The sequence below is a fragment of the Sus scrofa genome, chromosome X (assembly GCF_054392235.1).
Source record: "Sus scrofa isolate SSC_HxYL_T2T_F1_AM1 chromosome X, Sscrofa_HxYL_maternal_Yorkshire_Landrace_v2.0, whole genome shotgun sequence".
NCBI classification, from domain to species: domain Eukaryota; kingdom Metazoa; phylum Chordata; class Mammalia; order Artiodactyla; family Suidae; genus Sus; species Sus scrofa.
Genome location: NC_139401.1, coordinates 69,703,983 through 69,726,655, shown reverse-complemented (window position 1 = coordinate 69,726,655; position 22,673 = coordinate 69,703,983).

Below are 22,673 nucleotides of genomic sequence, written 5' to 3'. Positions count from 1 at the left end.
GCAACTTCGTTCATAATAACCAAAAACTAGAAACAACCCAAATGTCCATCAACAGTAGAATGGATGAATAAACTATAATCTATTTAAATAATGGAATTTCATATGACAATGAGGATTTAAAAAAGAACCATTGCTATACATCATGAATGAACTTAAAAAATATAACCTCAAGCAAAATAATGTAGACAATTATACATATTTATGATTCAATTTATAAAAAGCAAAACTAACCTGTGTTTTTAGAAGTCAGAATAGTGGTTACCCTTGGAGGGTGGGATATGACTAGAAGGAGCCACAAGGGACTTCTGGGGCACAAGTCATGTTATGTGTGATCTGGTTACTTGGTATAGGGGTGACTAAACATTATAAAACATCATTGAGCTGTACATTTATTATTTGTGCATTTCTCTGCATGTATATGTCAATAAAATTTTTCCTTTAAAAATGCAGAAGCAGGATGTAGAAACACTCTGTCTATCTAGAAAAACACACACCAAATGTTATTAGAGTTATTTCTGGGAGTTGAGATTTGGGAAAATTTTTTACTTAATTTTTATTCATTGATATATTTTTTCATTTCCTAAAATGAGTCTATATCTTTTTAATGTAAATTCATAAATGTGATCACGTATATGCCTTTTTAAATTTTTTTCTTTCCATCTTTTTCAACCTTCCCTCTTCCATGTCAGCATGACCTCACCCTACCATAGGTAACATATTCTTAAAATTTGCATATCCTTCCATATTTTTCTCTATATTCCTAAAATCTTACACATACACATATTGGGGGTGTTTGGGATTGTTGTTTTGCAAAAAAAGCAGTGGCAATACCCACATTTTTCACATACTTCTATTTTCATTAAACAATACTCTACAGAACATATTTTTATGATCAGAACAAACAATGAATCTATTTTCATTAGGAGAGGAAGAGAAGTACAAGTCACCATTAGCTGATTATCTGGCTAGTTATAGGATTAGTCCATTGAGAAAAGTTAGGAGGACCTGAAATACTGTCAGCAATGTTTACCTCCCAAGCCAAGAATCCCCTCAGAATGGGTCTAGGCATTCCATTGGTCAAACCCAAGAATGTTTGGCCTAGCTCAAGATGAAGGAGGCCTAGGAAAGAAGTTGCTGCTGGTATATATGCTAGTCCATTAAAAAGAGCCAGCTCTCCCAAAGGAAGGATATAAACACCACAACATGCCCGTTTTCTGTAATTATTCAGGACTTTTCCCTCTTACCTCCCTGGATAATTTCCCCGGTCTGTGTTCCAGTCTCTGCTCTCTGTTTCTATCTGCTCAGGATAGTTGATGTGCCTAGACTACCCTTTTTGAAAGACTGATCTCCACAACCTCAAACCAGCATGTTCCCAGCTCTAGAGGTGCCTAACACATTCAGATGAGATTGTTCATTACTATTAGAGAGGTGGGATTCTTATACCTCAGTCCTCTACTGGATCTATTTCCAAAACACCTTTGCTTCCTCAGTGTCCCAACATGAACCCCCAGGCCCAAGTGACATGCTCTGGATTCCATTTTCACTACAGTGACCTATATATACAGACCTCAGCACCAAAATTCAGTCCTCCTTGAGGCAGGACCAGATCTACTGTGCTCTTTCTGGGATTGAGGCCTGAGAATTTCTCCCTCCCCCTCACCCTGCGACTGTACTTCCCAGGCCTGAGCCACCCAAGAGAATTATCAGCTCCTCAGCATTGGTTTCCTGCTAAGCTGGACCAAGATAAAATTGGCCTCTTGCTCACATCTAACAAGTGTTAGAGCCTGGGTCTATATGGGGGGAAGGGAGGGCAGCCCTGACCCATGGGTGCTCCTGCTGGGCCAGTCCACTCTGGGACTGACATCTCCTGTCTGGCACCCCACCCCACCCCCAGGTCTCCTAGCTCCCCTGTTCTACTCACCCAGGGATGGGAGGAATAGAAAGGGGTGAGGAGACTGCTACCGTTCTTTATTACTATACATCCACACTATACTGCCCTAACAACAAATGGGTCCTGAGATCCAGGGATAGGGATGCTAACTAGTAATGTTTCCCACCATATCCCCACATCCATGCCACACTCGAAGAATTCCTGGAGATAGAGATGGGGCTGGGCCACCCAACAGTCCCTTCCCACTGGATGCCCCTCCTCTCTTTCCCTTACCAGATCTGTCCCTGAGGCTCCAAGGGCAGGGTCGACCTGCAACTAGCAAGACCTAAGTGATTGCAGGCAGGGGGCCTGCCAGGATGAGGGGGCTAGGGAGAGAACCACCTCAAGGAAATGTTCTGCTATGTTCCAGAGCAGCCATCCTCCTCGCCATCCTCTCCAACCTCCAACCCTGGGTCTGCAGTCCCCATAAGAGCTGCCCAGAACTCCCAGCAGCAACCTCACTCCCTGGTGAGAGCTCAGAGCTCAGGCCATCTCTTCCACCACACAGCCCCCAGATCCTACCCAAGGTGAAGATGAGCCCCTGCCGGCTGCCCTAGCTTCACACACCTGAACTAGCAGGATTCCCCAGGCTTGAGAACCCTCCTCCAAACCTGGACAGAGCCCCAGGAATGGACTAGATTAACTCTAAGATCTATCCTCCTCAATCTGCTCCCCATCCAACACTCCTCCACCCTACTCTCCATCAACCTGCTTCCTTCAGCCACTTGCCTAAGTGGGGGTGAAGGAGGGGGGGCAGGGTAACCACCTCCACTCCCCTCCCACACACACCCACATAATCCTTCCTCCCCCAAGGGCCCAAGCTGGAGTCTTCTGAAGATCCCAGCCTTGCAGATCCTTCTGCCTTAAAGCCTGCAAAGGCCAGGGTTTCTTCCCACCAGTCCGAGTTCTTCTAGCTACCTTGCCTCTTCATTCGCCTCCCCTCCCTCATACACGTGCACAGACACTCTCCCTTCAGCTCCAAGAACACAAGGGTCTTCCACTAGCATATTTGGACACAGAGAGCCCCTTCACTTTCAAGGAAAACAGGGCACCCACAACTGCCCAGGCTGTTGAGGGAGGAGCGATTGACAATTCACAAGTGTTCCCACATCCCCCATCATGCTCAACCCTCCCCTCAACCCTGGAAGGCAGCTGCTCATGTATGTTTCAGAGATGGAGGAAGTAAGCCCCAGAGGGGAGCTGAATGCCATTTTTCAAACTCCTTCTCCAAGGCTCTTTCCACCCCACCTCACATAAAGTAGCCATAAGGAAATCTCTCTTTTCCCTTGACTTCCCAGAAAGTCGTTTCCTGCTCCTGGATTTAGTGCCTGCTGTCCCCAAGCCCACCCTGCTCCTCAAGGGAAGCTCTGGGCAGTGACTGGCACAACAGCCTCAAGATGGAGGCATGGAAGGGAACAAAAGCTGAGCCAGGGCCCGTGTGCAGACCCTACCCACCCACCACACCCTCTCCTATGGAGGGAAAGGGACGGGGAGAAGAATGTGGAAGAGGAATTAGGAATCTCTGATCTGCCTTTCCCTGGGAGCACACAGCACTGTCTTCTGGGTTCCTCTCTGCCTCAAAATGGGTATAAAACTCCAAACTGAGCTCTCCTGTGCCTTACTCCCTCACTTCTTCTCTCATTATTCTATAAATTATCATCACTGAAGGCCAATTTCCAGGGCCTTGCTTACTGCCCACAGACCCTCAAAGGACCCTTTGTCTGGTCTAGTTGTTGGGGAAGAGGAGATGAAGAACAGTTCCTTGGAGGCCCTACTTTTATGGGGAAGGAATTGTGGGTCTAACTGGTCAAGACAGCTCAAAGGCTCCCTCTCTTCTATACTTTTTTTTTTTTACTTTTTTTTATTACTCAAATGAATTTATAACATCTGTAGTTGTATAATGATCATAAAAATCTGATTTCACAGGATTTCCATCCCACAGCCCAAGCACATCCCCCCACCCACCCCCAAACTGTCTCCTTTGCAGACCATAAGGTTTTCAACGTCTTTGAGTCAGCATCTGTTCTGCAAAGAAGTTCCGTCTGTCCTTTTTTCAGATTCCACATGTCAGTGAAAGCATTTGATGTTGAGGTCTCATTGTATGGCTGACGTCACATAGAATGATAACTTCTAGGTCCATCCATGTTGCTAAGAATGCTGGTATTTCATTCTTTTTAATGGCTGAGTAATATTCCATTGTGTATATGTACCACTTCTTCCTGTTCCACTCCTCTGTCGATGGACATTTAGGTTGTTTCCAAGTCTTGGCTATTGCAAATAGTGTTGCAATGAACAGTGGAGTACATGTGTCTTTGTGAGTTGTGGTTTTCTCTGGATAGATGCCCAGGAGTGGGATTGCTGGATCAAATGGGAGTTCTATGTTTAGTATTCTGAGGAATCTCCATTCTGTTTTCCACAGTGGTTGCACCAATTTACAATCCCACCAACAGTGTACGAGGGTTCCTTTTTCTCCACACCCTCTCCAGCACTTCTTGTTTGTAGGCTTTTGGATGACGGCCATTCTGGCTGGTGTAAGGTGATACCTCATCATGGCTTTGATTTGCATTTCTCTAATAATGAGTGATGTTGAATATCTTTTCATGTGTTTTTGGCCTTCTGTAAGTCTTCTTTGGAGAATTGTCTGTTTAGATCTTCTGCCCATTTTTTGATAGGCTTGTTTGTTTTTTTGGTATGGAGCTGCAGAAGGTGTTTGTAAATTTTGGAGATGGATCCCTTGTCAGTTGATTCATTTGCAAAGATTTTCTCCCATTCTGTGGGTTGTCTTTCCGTTTTGTTTAGGGTTTCCTTTGCTGTGCAGAAACTTTTAAGTTTAATTATGTCCCATTTGTTTATTTTTGTTTTTATTGTCAATACTCAAAGAGGTGGATCTGAGAAGATGTTGCTGTCATTTACGTCAGAGAGTGTTTGGCCTAGGTTTTCCTCTAGGAGTTTGATAGTGTCTGGTCTTATATCTAGGTCTTTCATCCATTTGGAGTTTATTTTTGTGTATGGTGTGAGGGAGTGTTCTAATGTCATTCTTTTCCATGTGGCTGTCCAGTTTTCCCAGCACCACTTATTGAACAAGCTGTCCTTTCTCCATTGTGTATTCTTGCCTTCTTTGTCATAGATGAGTTGGCTGTAGGTGCATGGGTTGAATTCTGGGCTTTCTAGCCTGTTCCACTGATCTATACTTCTCTCTTTGTGCCAGGACCATACGGTTGTGATGATTGTTGCTTTGTAGTATCGTGTGAAGTCGGGAGCCAGATGCCTCCAGCTCCATTTTTCTTTTTCAGGATGTCTGTGGCTATTCTGGGTCTTTGGTGCTTCCAAACAAACTTTAGAATATTTAGTTTGAGTTCTGTGAAAAATGTCCTTGGTCATTTGCTAGGGATTGCATTGAACCTGTAGATTGCCTTGGGTAGTATAGTCATTTTGATAATATTGACTCTTCCAATCCACAAGCATGGTATGTCTTTCCATCTATTTGTGTCATCTTTGATGTCTTTCATCAGTGTCTTAGAGTTTTCAGAGTACAGGTCTTTTGTCTCTCTAGGTAGGTTTACTCCTAGGTATTTTATTCTTTTGGATGTGATGGTAAACGGGATTGCTTCCCTAATTTCTCTTTCTGCTTTTTCATTGTTAGTATATAGAAATGCTGTCGATTTCTGTGTACTTAATTTTGTATCCTGCGACTTTGCCAAATTTGTGGATGAGCTCTAACAGTTTTCTGGCAGAGTCTTTAGGATTCTCCTGGTATAGTATCATGTCATCTGCAAATAGTTTTACTTCTTCCTTTCCCATTTGGATTCCTTTTATTTCTTTTACTTTTCAGATTGCTGTGGCTAGGACTTCCAGAACTATGTTGAAGAGTAGTGGCAAGAGCGGATATCCTTGTCTTGTTCCTGATCTCAGCGGGAATTCTTTCAGCTTTTCACCATTGAGAATGATGTTTGCTGTGGGTTTGTCATATATGGCCTTCATGATGCTGAGGCAGGTTCCCTCTATGCCCACGTTCTGAAGGGTTTTGATCAGAAATGGGTGTTGGATTTTTTGAAAGGCTTTTTCTGCATCTATTGAGAGGATCATATGGTTTTTATTCTTCAGTTTGTTAATGTGGTGTATCACACCAATTGATTTACGGATATACATACATACATATATATAGTCTTTTTAGGGATGCACCTACAGCATAGGGAGTTTCCCAGCCTAGGGGTCTAATCAGAGCTGTAGCTGCCAGCCTATGGCACAGCTACAGTAATGTGGGATCCAAGCTGCCTCTGCGACCTACACCACAGTTCACAGCAACGGCGGATCCTTAACTCACTGATCAAGGCCAGGGATCAAACCCGCAACCTCATGGTTCCAAGTCAAATTTGTTAACCACTGAGCCACAACAGGAACTCCAATTTGTGGATATTGAAGAACCCTTGCTTCCCTGGGATAAATCCCACTTGATCATGATGTACAATCCTTTTAATATATTGTTGGGTTTGGTGTGCTAGTATTTTCTTTAGGATTTTTGCAACTATGTTCATCTGTGAAATTGGCCTGTAGTTTTCTTTTTCTTTTCTTTTTTTTTTTTTTTTTTTTTTTTGTCTTTCTTGGGCTGCATCTGCAGCATATAGAGGTTCCCATGCTAGTAGTCCAGTCGGAGCTGTAGCCTCCGGCCTACACCACAGCCACAGCAATGCTGGATCTGAGCCATGTCTGCAACCTACACCACAGCTCAAGGCACAGCCGCATCCCCAACCCACTGAGCAAGGCCAAGGAACAGACCCACAACCTCATGGTTTCTGTTGGGATTTGTTTACCACTGAGCCACGAGGGGAACTCCTAATTTTCTTTCTTTCTTTTTTTTTTTTTTTTTTGTGGTATCTTTGTCTGGTTTTGGTATCAGGGTGATGGTGGCCTCATAGAAAGAGTTTGGGAGTATCCCTACCTCTGTGATCTTTTGGAATGTTTTCGGAAGGATGGGTTTTAGCGCTTCTCTAAATGTTTGATAGAATTCACCTGTGAAGCTATCTGGTCCTGGACTTCTGTTTGTTGGAAGTTTTTTAATCACAGTTTCAATTTCAGTTCTTGTGATGGGTCCATTCATCTTTTCTATTTCATCTTGGTTTAGTCTTGGAAGATTGTACCTTTCTAAGAGTTTGTCCATTTCTTCTAGGTTTTACATTTTATTGGCGTATAGTTGCATATACTAGTCTCTTATGATCCTTTGTATTTCTGTGATGTCTGTTGTTACTTCTCCTTTTTCATTTCTAATTTTATTGATTTGAGTCCTCTCTCTTGTTTTCTTGATAAGTCTGGCTAGGGGTTTATCAATTTTGTTGATCATTTCAAAGAACCAGCTTTTTGTTTCATTGAACTTTTCTATGGTTTACTTCATTTCTATTTCATTGATTTCTGGTCTGATCTTTATGATTTCGTTCCTTCTACTAACTTTAGCTCTTGTCTGTTCTTCTCTCTCGAGCTGCTTTAGATGTAAAGTTAGCTTATTTAATTGAGCTTTTTCTTGCTTCCTGAGGTGGGCTTGTATTGCTATAAACTTTCCTCTTAGAATGGCTTTTGCTGCATCCCATAGGCTTTGGAGTGTCATATCTTTGTTGTCATCTGCTTCTAGGTATTTTTTAATTTCCTTTTTTGATTTCTTCAGTGATCCACTGGTTGTTTAGTAGCATGATGTTTCGTCTCCACGTGTTTGTGCTTTTTGCAGTTTTTTTCTTGTTGTTGATTTCCAGTCATATAGCATTGTGGTTAGAAACGATGCTTGATATGATTTCAATATTCTTGAAGTTACCAAGGTTGGATTTGTATCCCAGGATATGATCAATCTTAGAGTATGTTCCATGTGCACTTGAGAAGAATGTGTATTCTGTTGCTTTTCGATGGAAGGTCCTATGAATATCTATTAAGTCCATCTGGTCTAATGCTTCATTCAGGGCCTGTGTTTCCTTATTGATTTCCTCTCTGGATGATCTGTCCATTGCTGTAAGTGGGGTGTTCAAGTCCCCCACTATGATTGTGTTATTGTCGATTTGTCCTTTTAAGGTGTTAGCAGTTGCCTTATATATTGTGGTGAACCTATGTTGGGTGTGTAGATATTTAAACTTGTTATATCTTCTTCTTGGATTGATCCTTTGATCATTATGTAGTGTCCTTCCTTGTCCCTTAAAATCTTCTTCATTTTAAAGTCTATTTTGTCTGATATGAGTATTGCTACTCCAGCTTTCTTTTGATCCCTGTTTGCATGGAATATTTTCTTCCATCCTCTCACTTTCAATTTGTATATGTCCCTAGAAGTGAAGTGGGTCTCTTGAAGACAGCATGTATATGGGTCTTGTTTTTGTATCCATTCAGCCAGTCTATGTCTTTTGGTTGGGGCGTTTAGTCCATTAACATTTATTAATTACTTTGGATTTGTTTTTGTTGCTCTTTTTTCTTCCCTTCTTTTCTTGTTGTCTCCTCTTGTTGTTTGATGACTAGCTTTAGTGTTGTATTTGAGTTTATTTTTCTTATTTGTTTGTGTATCAATTGTAGATTTTTGGTTTGCAGTTCTTCTGAAGTTTTGATGTAAGAGTCTATATGCATATGAGATTGTTTTAAGTTGTTGGTCTCTTAATTGCATTTGTACCCACCTCTTCTCATGATTTCTGATTTTGGTGGCAATATTGTGCCTGGATGATTTCATATCTTTACTGAATATATACCTTTACTGGTGAGCCTTGTCATTTGTGGTATTTTTGTTACCTGTTGCTGTCTTTTCTTTTCTGCCTAGAGAAGTTCCTTCATTTCGTATTTGTTGTAAGGCTGGTTTAGTGTTGCTGACTGAATTCTCTCAGCTTTTGTGTGTCTGTAAAGCTTTTGATTTCTCCTTCAAATCTGAATGAGAGCCTTGCTGGGTCAAGGAATCTTGGTTGGAATTTTTTTTCCTTTCATCACATTAGGTATATCATGCCACTCGCTTCTGGCCTGTAGAATTTCTGCTGAAAAATCTGCCAATAGCCTTATCAGGGTTTCCTTGTATGTGATTTGTTTCTTTTCCCTAGCTGCTCTCAATATTTTCTCTTTGTCTTTAATTTTGGTCAGTTTGATTAATATGAGTCTTGGGGTATTCCTCCTTGAGTTAATTTTATGTGGTACTTGTTGTGCTTCCTGGATTTGAGTGAGTGGTTCCTTTCCCATGTTAGGGAAGTTTTTGGCTATTATCTTTTGGAATATTTTTTCTCTCCCCTTCTCTCTCTTCTCCTTCTGGCACCCCTATAATATGGATGTTGGTGTGTTTAACATTGTCCCAGATTTCCCTGAGACTCCCTTCATTTGTTTTCAATCTTTTTTCTCTTTTCTGTTCTGCATCCGTAATTTCCACCAATCTGTCCTCCACCTAGCTTATTTGTTCTTCTGCCTCCTTTATTCTGCTGTTGGCTTCTTGTAATGAATATTTTATTTCAGTTATTGTATTTTGCATCTGTTCTTGTTTAAGTTTTATATCTTGTATCTCTTTGGTCAGTGTTTCCTGTAAGTTATCCCTCTTTGCCTCTAGTTTATTTCCAATGTCTTGCATCATCTTCAGGATCAACAGTCTAAAGTCTTTTTCCTGGAGGCTGAGAATCTCCTGATCACTTAGCTGTTTTTCTGGGGTTTTTCCTTTCTCCCTCCTCTGAGTTATAGTTCTCTGTCTTTTCATTTTGATAGGTTTTTGGTGTGGTGACCTTTTTACAGATGATAGAGTTGTAGCCTCACTTCTGATGGCTGCCTCCCTTGTGGCTAAAGTCAGTATGGGGGCTTGCTGTAGGCTTCCTGCTGGGAGGGGCTGATGCCTGCCCACTGGTAGGTGGAGCTGATTTCTATCCCTCCGGTGGGTGGGGCTTTGTCTCTGGGTGGGATTAGAGGCAGCTGTGTGCCTGGGGGGGGGGTCCTTTGGGTAGTCTGTTTACTGATGGGCAAGGCTATGATCCCACCTGGATTGTTGTTTGTCCTGGGACTTCTCGGTACTGATGGGTGGGGACTCATTTTCCCAAAATGGCCACCTCTAGAAAAGGCACACTGATGAATATTCCCACGATCTTTGCTTCCAATGCCCTTCCCCCACAACAAGCCACATTCACCCCTTGTTTTCCTGGGGGGTCCTCCATGAACTGCAGTCAGGTTTGACCCAGATTCCCATGGAGTCTTTGCTTTGCCCTGGGATCCAGTGCATGTGAAATTCTGTGTCTGCCTTTTAAGAATGGGGTTTCCATTTCCCCCATTCCCGTGGAGCTCTTGGGCACAAGCCCCACTGGCCTTCAATGCCAGATGCACCAGGGCTCTTTCTCCCAGTGCCAGATCCCCACAGGTGCGAGTTTGATGTGGGGCTCAGAATTCTCACTCCTGTAGGTGAGTCTCTGTGAACCAGTTAGTTTCCAGTTTGTGGAGCTTCCCACCCAGGAGGTATGGTGTTGTTTATATCACATAATCACCCCTCCTACCTCTTGATGTGGCCTCCTCATTTTCTTCTGGAGTAGGATATCTTTTTGAAAGTTTTTGGTCCATTTGGTTGAGGATCGCTCAGTATTTGGTTTTAAATTTTATTGTTTTTAGGAGAGAAGTTGAGCTCCAGTCCTATTCTGCCATCTTCATCCCATCCCTGCCTTGCTTCACTTAGTTTAATTTCTAAGTCCATTGATGTTGCTACAAATGGCATTATTTCATTCTTTTTTTATGACTGAATAATATTCTAATGTATATATGTACCACATCTTCCTTATTCATTCCTCTGTTGGTAGACATTTAAGTTTCTTCCATATGTTGGCTGTTATAAATAGTGCTGCAATGAATATTGGTGTGCATGTGTCTTTTCAAATTATGGTTTTCTATGGATATATGCCCAGGAGTGAGAGTGTTGGATCATATAGTAGTTCTCTTTTTAGTTTTTTGAGGAAACTCTATACTGCTTTCCATATTTACTGTACCATTTACAATCCCTTTTCTGTCCACCCTCTCCAGAATTTATTGTTTGTAAACTTTTTGATGATGGCATTTTTTTTTTTTTTGCTTTTTAGGGCCACACCCACAACACATAGAGGTTCCCAGGCTAGGGATCAAATCTGAGCTACAACTGCCAGCCTATGCCACAGCTACAGCAACTCGGGTTCTGAGCCGGGTCTGTGACCTACACTACTGCTCATGGCAACACTGGATCCTTAACCCACTGAGTGAGGCCAGGGACCGAATCTGCAACCTTATGGTTCCTAGTTGGATTTGTTTCCACTGTGCCACAAAATGAACTCCCCATGATGGCCATTTTGACTGGTATCAGGTGATACCTCATCGTAGTTTTGATTTGCATTTCCCTAATAATTAGCAATGTTGAACATTTTTTATGCATTTTTTGGCCATTTCTATGTCTTCTTTGAGGATATGTCTATTTAGATCTTCTGTCTATTTTTTCGTTGTATTGTTTGTTTTTTTAATATTGAGTTGTATATGTTGTTGCTATATTTTGGAAATGAGTCCCTTATCAATTGTTTTATTTGCAAATATTTTCTCCTATTCTGTGGGTTTTCTTTTCATTTTGTTGATAGTTGCCTTTGCTGTGTGAAAGCTTTTAAGTTTAATTAGGTCACATTTGTTTGTTTTTATTTTCATTAATTTAGGAGTTAGCTCCGAATAGATGTTGCTGTGATTTATGTCAGAGTGTTCTGCCCATGTTTTCCTCTAAGAGTTTTATAGAAGGCAGAATTATGTTAGGGTCCTTAATCCATTTTGAATTTATTTTTTGTATGGTGTTAGGGAGTGTTCTAATTTCATTCATTTACATGTAGCTGTCCAGTTTTCCCAGCATCACTTTTTGAAGAAACTTTCTTTTCTACTTTGTATATTCTTGACTCCTTTGTCATAGACTAGTTGACCATAAGTTGTGGGTTTATTTCTGGGTTTTCTATGCTGTTCCACTGATCTATATTTTTGTTTTTGTTCCAGTACCATATTTTTCGGTGACTGTAGCTTGGTATATAGTCTGGACCTTGATCTCACCCACTCCTTTTTTCTTTCTCAGGATTGCTTTGGCTATTTGGAATCTTTTCTGTTTCCATACAAAATTTTAATATTTTTAGTTCCAGTTCTGTGAAAAATACAATTGATAATTTGATAGGAGTTTAATTGAATCTGTAGATTGCCTTGGGTAGTATGGTCATTTTGACAATATTGACTCTTCCAATCCAAGGACATGATATATCTTTCCATGTATTTGTGTCATCTTTCATTTCTGCAACAGCATCTTATACCTTTCAGAGTAAGAGTCTTTGGATACTGGAAGCACATATTCTCATATTCTTTCTTTTCTTTTTTCTTTTTTTTTTTAGGGCTGCACCTGTGGCATATGGAGGTTCCAAGGCTAGGTGTCCAATCGGAGCTATAGCTGCTGGCCTATGCCACAGCCACAGCAGTGTGGGATCCAAGCCACGCCTGCAACCTACACCACAGCTCACAGCAATGCTGGATCATTAACCCACTGATCAAGGCCAGGGATCAAACCTGCAACCTCATGGTTACTAGTTGGGTTCGTTAACCACTGAGCCACTATGGGAACTCCATATGTTCTTTATTTTCTAATGATCTTTTTATTTTTCCTTTACCCATAAAACCCTCCAAGTTATGGGTATATCTGGACAACTTTCTACTTGTTTTTCTCCTCTAAGTTTCTTGTGCAAATAAGTTATCTGTTAATGGAACGTGATTTTCTCTTGTCTCTTTTTGTTCCTGTTAATCTGATGGGAAGGGACCTGGTCTATAAACTAAGGGCTATCATATTCTAGACTCTGGATGAAGACTTTGGGGGTGTTCAGGAGATAAAGCACCTGATTTGGTAAATAAGTCCTTTTGAAAGAAAAAGAGAACAGGAGAGAGTGACAGTTTCACCTAATGCTGGAAAAGCACTCTGAATTATAGGAAATAGATTCATCTTTAGGAATTAGCATTTAGAAATGCTAGAAACAAATTACACTTTTAAGAAAAAGCATCAGTACTGATGTTATAGCTTATAACAAATGAAAAACATGGCCATGGTCACAATATCCCCTCTCTTTAGTTCAAATGCAAGAAACAGAACCTGTAATTCCAGAACAGTAGGAGATAGAACCTTGAAGTTCCCATGGTGGCTCAGTGGTTAATGAACCCGATTAGGATCCATGAAGATGTGGGTTCAGTCCCTGGCCTTGTTTAGTGGGTGAAAGATTCAGTGTTGCTACGAGCTGTGCTGTAGTTTGCAGACGTGGCTTGGATCTGGCATTGCTGTGGCTGTGGCACAGGCCAGCAGCTGCAGCTCCGATTCCATCCCTGACCTGGGAACCTCCATATGCCTTGGGTGCATCCCCAAGAAAGCAAAAGACAAAAAAAAAAAAAAAGAAGAAAGAAAGAAAGAAATAGAACCTGTAATTCAAGACAGGTTCTATTTCTGTCTCAAAAAAAGAAAATAGTAATAGTAATTAAAAAGGAGCATTTGCCTTGTACCTATGAAAAGGAAGGAAAATTTGACGTGAATATTTGACTTATAGATTTGTACAAGAAGTCACTTTTCTGACAACTTTTATGTTTATCCATGCTACTATATTAACCTCTACACTTGCATCAGCTAAATATTTTTCTGTAGTAGACTTGCTTTTAGCTTTCTTTTCTCATCTTTAGCTGAGAAATCATGGTTCTTCTATGTGTTTACCTATGAGGGCTTTCAATATTTGTGACAATGGATCTCTCTTTGCCTATTATATTCTCTAAACATTTATTAAAGAACTCGAAGAATTTTCCCCAGCTTGGTGGCCCATTCTAGTTCAATATGAGAATAATTTGTTGACAATTGCTAAGACTTTACATGCCTGTAAAGAAGATGCTTTGGTTTTCTTGATATTTTTAGCTGTTGAATAACGTAACACCTTCCCAGATAAACTGTAACATCAAATTGAAGTCAAATATTTGGGACATTTTGGTATTAGTCAATAGACAGAAGGTAGTTTCATACCAAAGCCAGCCTATTTATAAATGAAGCAACCTACCAGGGGAAAAAAAACCAACTTCACCAATTTGGTGGTTGGTTGAATATTGCAGGCAATGTCATGTGATGGAACAAATGTGGAGGAACAGAAGGAACTTTCTTACATCACTGAAAACTGAAATATCACACTAGAAACATAATCGCTGATTTATTACAGTCACATCAGCTTCTCCAATAGATTTCTGAAATTCACTGTAAAACTCACAACAGACAACAAGATGACATATCTAAAGGAAATTAATTTCCATGCTGAGACACACAAAGGGCTATTTAGATTTTAACTGGGGAAACTGAAGCCTCATTACTTCTATCCAGGAACTCCCATTCCCAATTTCAGAAATATACAACTCCACAAGATTTAGAAAATGGAAACCAAGGGGAGCTCTAAGAATAACATAGGAATATGGCAATTACACTTAGGGGTATTCTTGTATATCATTTGTTGTATGCATGGATGGCTTTTTCATACCACCAGCAAAATCATTCAAACAAAAGGGATGGAATCTTACCACTTTTGGAATAAGGATCAAATAATTCAAGAAATAATACAAAGGTGTGCTCCTGGTCAGAATTATCTATGGAAAACATATAAAGTAAGACAAAGAAGTCTACTGAGGACATTACTACCTGGGATCCAGTGGCAAATAACTATATAGAGTGTCCTAATCCATTTGGGCAACTATAAAAGACTACAACAGACTGGGTGGCTTATAAAAAAACAAATTTATTTCTTATAGTTCTGGAGGCTGGGAAGTCCAAGATCAAGTGCTGGCAGATTCAGTGTCAGGTGGGGGTCCACTTCTTGTTTCATAAACAGCTGTATTCTGGCTGTGTCCTTCTGTGGCAGAAGGGGTGACAGAGCTCTCTGGAGTCTCTTTTATTTATTTATTTATTTATTTATGGCTGCACCTGCAGCATATGGAAGTTCCCAGGCTAGGGACTGAATCAGAGCTGCAGCTGCAGGCCTATGCCACAGCCACAGCAATGCAAGGATCTGAGCCACTTCGCAACCTGTGCTGCAGCTTGTGGCAATACCAGATACTTAATCTACTGAGGGACGCCAGGGATGGAACCTGTATCCTCATGGATAGCATTCGGGTTTGTAACTGCTGAGCCATAGTGGGAACTCCTGGAATCTCTCTTATAAGGGCACTAATTTCATTAATGAGGTCTCCATCCTCATGTCCTAATTACCTCCCAAAGACCCTACTTCAAATATCATCACATTGGAAACTGGGTTACTACATATGAATTTTGGGAGAACACATTTACTCCATAGCATAGAACTTCCATCTTTAGAATGTAAGAGAGATTGATCAGTAATGTTGTATATGATGTCTGGATCGCCAGAAGTGTTCCTAGCAGCTAAGTGTTTCAAGGACTTAATGAATTATATGATCTCAATCTTTGTAAATCTTGAATATTTATAACCTGATGGGGTAGCCATTTCATTTCTATGGTAATTCAGGAGGTCTGTAAAAATTTAAAATAATCAATAATTTACTATACTCTTTATCATACCTCAGTCTTTTGGAAAAGGGGAACAAATGAACCATAATCTAAAGAATTCCTTGACTAATATTATCAAGCTATCAGCTTACAATGGCCCAGAGTTTCACCTTGGTTCTATTAAAAATAAAGTCAGCATCCTCTGGCAAGCATGGTATTTCTCTCTTTGAGTTATTTGGAAGGTTTATGAATTTAGAGTTTAAGTATAATCTTTTATCTGATGTAATGGAAAAAACTTGTGATCGAATCCAAAATTTAAAGGGCTTGCCGTTTCTCTGTTACACCATTTTTTTTTGTGGCCAGATGCTGGAAAAATCCCCTGTTAAAAATATGCCATTGTTATTGACCAGGAAATAAAGTCTATATTGAAGTTTTCCAAGCACAAACTGGATTGTCACTAGTTATACAAATACGCTAAAAATGGCCCCTATGCCTACTTCTTCACAGTAGACCTAGACCATTAGCTCAAAAGCCTACCAGTATCAAACTCAATTTTTACACATTCATTTTTTTTTCTTTTTAGGCTGCACTCACAGCATATGGAAATTCCTGGGCTAGGGGTCTAGTCAGAGCTGCAGCTGTCAGCCTGCCCCACAGCCACAGCAATGCCAGATCTGAGCCACATCTGCCATAGCTTGCAGCAACACCAGATCTTTAACCCACTGAGCAAGGCCAGGGATCAAACCTGCATCCTCACGGACACTATGTTGGGTTCGTAACCCACTGAGAGACAGTGGAGACTCCTACATGCAATTTTTTAAAGTATAGAGCAACTAAGCAGATTTTTAACTAATTAGATACTGCCTCCTTTATATACCTGCATCCAACATCTGTTAGATTTACACAAAAAACAAACACTGTAGTTATAAAATAACTCAAGCTGATGCTAACCATTGGGTCATATGACCCAGAGATTCCCTAGCTTACTGCTGAGTGACATTGCCTAGATATACAACCCCTTCTTTGATTCTGCTCTCCCCTGGGAAGTCCCTTGCACTCTTCCCTTTCTGGGTGGTGGCCTCTCTATGGAAGGTCACCTATTGTGAGGGGCTTTTCTTCGAATGTAACCTGTTCAACTGCCAGCCAAATTAAGCTTATTATGGGCTACTGCCACCTCATAGTTATATCTCAAAATCTTGAGCTCACTATAGGTGGTGATGGGGAATAGGATTTTCATGACTAAGGAAATGGCATGGGGTCTACCCCATCAGTAGGACAATCAATTGGTGAATCGACCATTAAAAGCCTTAAATAATTAGGACTTGGAATACCCCTAAGTCATTTTGGCACGGCATTTTTTTTTTTTTTTTTTTTTTGCCGTACTCCTCTTACTCTCCCTCTCCCTCTCCCTCTCCCTCTCCCTCTCCCTCTCCCTCTCCCTCTCCCTCTCCTTCTCCCTCCCTCCCTCCCTCTCTCTCTCTCTCTCTCTCTCTCTCTCTCTCTCTCTCTCTCTCTCTATTTTGTCTTTTGTCTTTTTTAGGGCCGCACCCATGGCATATGGAGGTTCCCAGGCTAGGGGTCAAATCGGAGCTGTTGCTGCCGGCCTACGCCAGAGCCAAAGCAACGCCAGATCCGAGCCACGTCTGCGACCTACACCACAGCTCACAGCATTGCCGGATCCTTAACCCACTGGGCGAGGCCAGGGATCGAACCCACAACCTCCTGGCTCCTAGTTGGATTCGTTTCTGCTATGCCATAATGGGAACTCCATCCACTCTTAATTTTTTTGTGTGTGTGATTTTCCCTTGTATCTTATTAGCTTGGACAAGTGGTAGGACCAGTATTTGGGTGAACTCACAACATTATAACTGATTTTGGGGTCAGAGGTACCAAGTAGCCAGAGGAGATCAGCCCAAATATCCAGATCCCTCACTAGGCAGGTGCTGGAAATTATAAGACCTGTGGGCCTGAAGAGGAAAAAGAGGAAGAGTTCATGCTTCTGAACTAAGGGTAAGCTGCCTGTTTCCCCAGAACAAGTTACAATAGGAAGATCTCTCTTTAGCCAGACTGGTGACTTGGGGGTAATCTGAGATGAGAGGATATTCTTATCATGGTGGCTGCTATGGCAAGCAAAGGAGCTAATAAAGTAGACATTAGGCTGAGGCTGTTCTCCTAAGCACGGTTAAGAGAGAGTTTTGTAAGCGGCTGGCATGCCTCTGCTGTTGTGACAATTATGCTATTGCAGATGTCATTCTAGCTCTTCCCCAAAGGGATAGGAGATCCAAAACCTTGTGCTGAGCTGTAAAAAGCATTTATTAAAGTAACTAAAGGCAAGGAAGTTTATATCTCTGCCCCTTCCTGGACTCTGAAAAAGGTCATTGTGCTGCTGAACAGGTGCTCAAAACCATAAGACTCAGGCTAAGCCTTGCTCTAGGCAGCTTTGCATCAGCATGCTACCTGGAGAGGAGGTAGGGGCTTGAACTTCCTAGAGAGATAAGATGGAGGGAAAACTCTGGGGAGGAGGACTAGTGCTCTCCAGAAGAAAAGGCAGCATGATCTCACCATGATAGTGATTGGAATAATTTGCCCTCTAGTTTACTGGTGACCACACACAAAGTAATAAAAACAGAAAAGACAAAAGAGGAGGGCCAAGAACAAGGGGCTGGTTTTCACTTGGTAGAGGAGACATATTCTCTCTCATACCCTGAGGCTTAGTTTCTCCTTAATGTCTTAGCTCAGGAGCCAGATTGAAAACATGCTGCCTGGGTACATAGAATGTGCCTGGTAAGGAGCAAGTTCGACTTCATGTGAGCTGGAATTAAACAACTGGCTGCTGTAGTATGAGACAAAAAAAAAAAATAGTATCCCTGCTACAGGGTTTTATATGGAAAATTTGTATGGAAGTTTGTATTGACCCTAGGGGAGACTTTTGACCCTGGCCTAATGTATACTTTGTTAAAATGAATTTTTATGGCTTGGAAGGCTGTCTACTCTATGTTAGGCCTTATAATGGCATGGGCCAACTAGTTGGGGATGTTGGAGTGAATTTATCAGGCAATGCATGGTGCCTGACATGATGACTTGGCAAGTCCAGAGAAGGCTGATTTGAGTCCTAAATCTACCCAGTTGTTTCTCAGGAAGATGCCTGACAAATATGTCTTCTTTACTGACAATGATGCTATGAACCACAGGGAAAGTCCTGCTGGAAATGATGTTAATGCTAAAACACCAGAGAGGACACAGGTGCCCTGGATTTAATAGAAACTCATGAAAGACTTAGATTCAAGTTTTGCCTCTTAATTCTACAAACACCACCACCTTGGGCCTAAATCGAAATCACTGTCAACAGTGATGTTGCCTTCCTCCTAGGCCTACAGCTAGGCCCCTGTTTGAACACGAACCTTGAGATATACAGGAGAGGTTATACTGCACCTTAAGGGACAAGAAGGTCCTAGATTGAATGATCTTTGGTAAATAGGTGCAACAGTTATAATACTTACTAGAGTTAGATTACAACTCATCACAGGCTTCCCTTTTGGGGATAGCTTTACCTCCCATACATGCAGCTGATCTCTTCCAGTGACATGGACCTGCTATATAAGGAACCAGTAGTCACAGAAGTGCCTCCTTCTGTCAGAAAATCACCCTTTTACCATATTAACTGTGGTTTTGGCTCCAAATAATAATCAATACTGGCTTGCTCTGTTGGATATGAGTACCCAAATCTCCCTAATCCCAGGAAGCACTCATTCTTTACAGGGAACACCCCTCCCCAGAAGGTGACCAGGTCGAGTGGAGGAGTAATTGAAGGGGAAGTTACCTGCTTAACCATTAAAATTGATTATATTATTGCTAAAATATTCTTCTGTCCTAGTTGTTCTCCACCCCACCCCAAAATCTTTTTTTCCCACTATTAGAATGGACTGTAGTCAGGAGGTAACTTCATGGAACAAACCTAAGACTTTTACACTATTGGCAGGCACCACCCAGTAAGAACCAGTTAACCTTCCCCTACTGATATGGGTGATAGCCACAGTGCCAGCTAAAGTGAGTCACTGAAAGATGATAGCTTCTAATAGCTGACTTATTTAAGACAGGGCACTGATTCCTACTACCTTTGAATTCTCTGGTATAGCCTGTGCTTAAAGCCACAACTAATGAGTAGAAGAAAACTATAGAGAGTTAACAAAGATGTTCTCTTTGTTAGAGCATCTTTACTAGATATTGTCACCTTAGTGGATGATATTTTAAAAGATATGGGTAAAATGGTTTGCAGTTACAGACTTAGCTGACATGTTCTATAAAAATTTCACAGGAAAGTCAACCATAACTCACCTTCACTTTTGAAGGTTAACAGTATAGCTTTTTCCAGTTGCCTATGGAACTTTGTAGGCAGGACCTAAATGCCTGACCCACGTTTGACCTAGAAACTAAGCTTTGACATTATATCAATGACATCCTTCTCATTGGCCCCAAGACTTTGTCTCACAGGTCATCACATCTGTGACAAAGACCTCACTGAGAGGGAATGGGCAATTGCCTCACATAAGATACAAGGCCCCTCTCAATCATTAAATTTGGGGGCTATATTTGGAATTTAGAAAGGGAAGTATTTCAAATTTGGTAAAAGACAAGAACTTAGCAACCAAACCTCCCTCATTGGTAAAGGAGGCCCAGGACTTGGTAGGAATATTTGGATTTTGGTGCTATGTTCCTCACCTCCAACGTTTGTCTTTGTTTATCAAGAAACCTATAAGTTTCTCACTTTTCAGTGAAGACCTGAGTAACAACAAGGCACTAAGTAGGCTAATAAACTAAAAGAGACTATTACTTTGGCAGTCCCACTAGTGTCTCGAGGGCAGGACTTAAATTAGAAGTTTTATCCTCTCCAAATAATTGCTTCCTGGAGCCTCTTGACTAAATGAACATGCAAATGGCTATGCATAGGCTTTTGGTATAAGAAGCCCCTATACTTAGGACAAATGTATTCGCCAGTAGAGAAGCAGCTCCTGGTGATATCCTGGCACTTACTGAAACTTAAGACCTTACTGAGGCAGAGCCAAGAAAAGTATAGAGATAAACTTGGCCTTATTGGAGTTTCACAACTCCAAAAGGAAATGACCATATACCCTGCTCTTGAGGATAACTTGCCAATGCCCCCACCTCTTGGTCAGTGGGGACTGGTAGTAGGATGGTCAATACTCTCAAAATGAGAAAAATAATGGTCTATCTTGACCAATGAAGTGAACATGGCATATAAGGAAGTCAGACAATGGAAAACCACAGCCTATCACCCCTATTAAAACACTCGAATTTCCATAAGAGTGACAGATAAACTGCCCAATGGTCTGAGCTGCATGCAATACTTCTAGCACTAAAGCATGCTCTTGACAAACATTTTCCTAAGGTTCTATTTTGCCAACTCCTGGTTGGTGGCCAATGGGCTAACAACTAACTTGATTGGGACTTCAACAAAAGCTGGAAAATACATTGAGATATTTAGGGTAAAGAGATATGGGGGAAAAAATCACCACATTTGCTCCAACTCTGCCCATCTTGTTGTACCATACCTCAGCTCATACCAAACAAAATATAGAGGAGGTGTGACACAATATCAAAGCTGATGAACTAACCAGATCACCAAAACTGGTAAGCATCTTGAAAGAGAGAGAGTCCCCAGAACTTTGGGTCTAGCCACTCTACCCCTTCTACTTGTGTGTACCCAAGAAGTCAGGGCATTTGAGTATCATGGGGTTATGAAAATTGATTGTTAATGGAAGAGTTGACCTAGTAAAGAGACATTTACACAAAGCCATTAGGGACCGTATTAAATGCCAAATATCTAAACACTGGAAAAATTTTTAGAGAAAAGCCACAACAAAATTGGCAAATTGTCTTAATTAGCCTTCTCCCTGAAGTAGCAGGGATGCCTTAGTGGTGGTAAATATCCACACTGGCCTTCTATTGGCAAGGCACCAATCTTTCCTAATGTTATTAAGAGATTAACAGAACAGCTTTTACTACCTTTGGGAGTGCTACAAGTTACACAGTCAGATCAAAGCTCCCACTTCACCGCAAAGCATATGCAACAATGGGTGTTACAAAATAATGTTGTTTGTGTTTTTGACCTACCCTATTATGCTACAGGAGCAAATACAATAGAAGGAGAAAACAGGTTTATAAAACAAGGACTATTTAGAGAACTTGGAAAACAGTAGTCCCCCAAATTGTCAAAATACTGTGGATAGTCCTGATTACATTAAATTTACACCACCTACCATGGCATAACTAGGCCATATTTAAATTCACAAAAAACAAGGAGATCACCAACAGAGATGATGGCACCAATGCTTTTGTATATACACACACTGGATACAACACAATTACCAGTTTTCATCAACATTGAAGCCTTGACATTATTGCCCACAGCAGAGGAACATCCACCTGATACTGTAACTTTTCCTTTCTTCCTCATAGAAAATCGAGAGACTAGCTGTCTACCCCTCAGTCCTGAAGAGGACTTTATATGAGCTGTTGTCTCTAGAACCAGTGTAAGCATCCACTAGTCACTATCTGGAGAGAGAGGCATCTGTATGCCACCCACATCCTTTGCTCTACTAAAAGCACTATGGAGCAAATCCAGATCTGATTCTGATGACCAAGTGGTGGAACTAATTATCCCTGGGTGATATAGAGGGGACAATCAGATCCACTACTGCTGGATGCAGATGGCCTCTAACTTTAACCCCTACTCTATTGCTGTGGCCTTTCCTTACTTGAGAAGTTCCTACCTTCACCGGTTTGGACTACATGCCCGTTGGTCGATCACCCTACATGCCACTTTCATACCACACTGGTAAGATTGAGGACAATGGGGATCACATTGTTGGTTATTCAGACTGGTCAATCCTACTAATATGACCACAGACATCAACACTGAGACTAGTACTCTACCTCCTAGGTCTAATACTGCTTGCCCCACCCTTCCCTGCTAAGTCAGACTCTATAATACTGCTGGTGACTCACAGCTTCCTTCTAAGCCCTGTGGGTCAATTTTTACTTCAGATCAAATGAAATCCACTATTATTAACTAGTGTCATCAAGTAAGTAGAATAGACCACTATCTATCAAGTCTCATTTAAGGAATGCACAGAGATAGTATGTACCCAATGTTATAACTAGGATGCTCGTAATTGTACAATTAAATAAAAAATGTAATCCAGAACCAATACCAACAAATCTTACGGCATTACTGAGATAAAATTG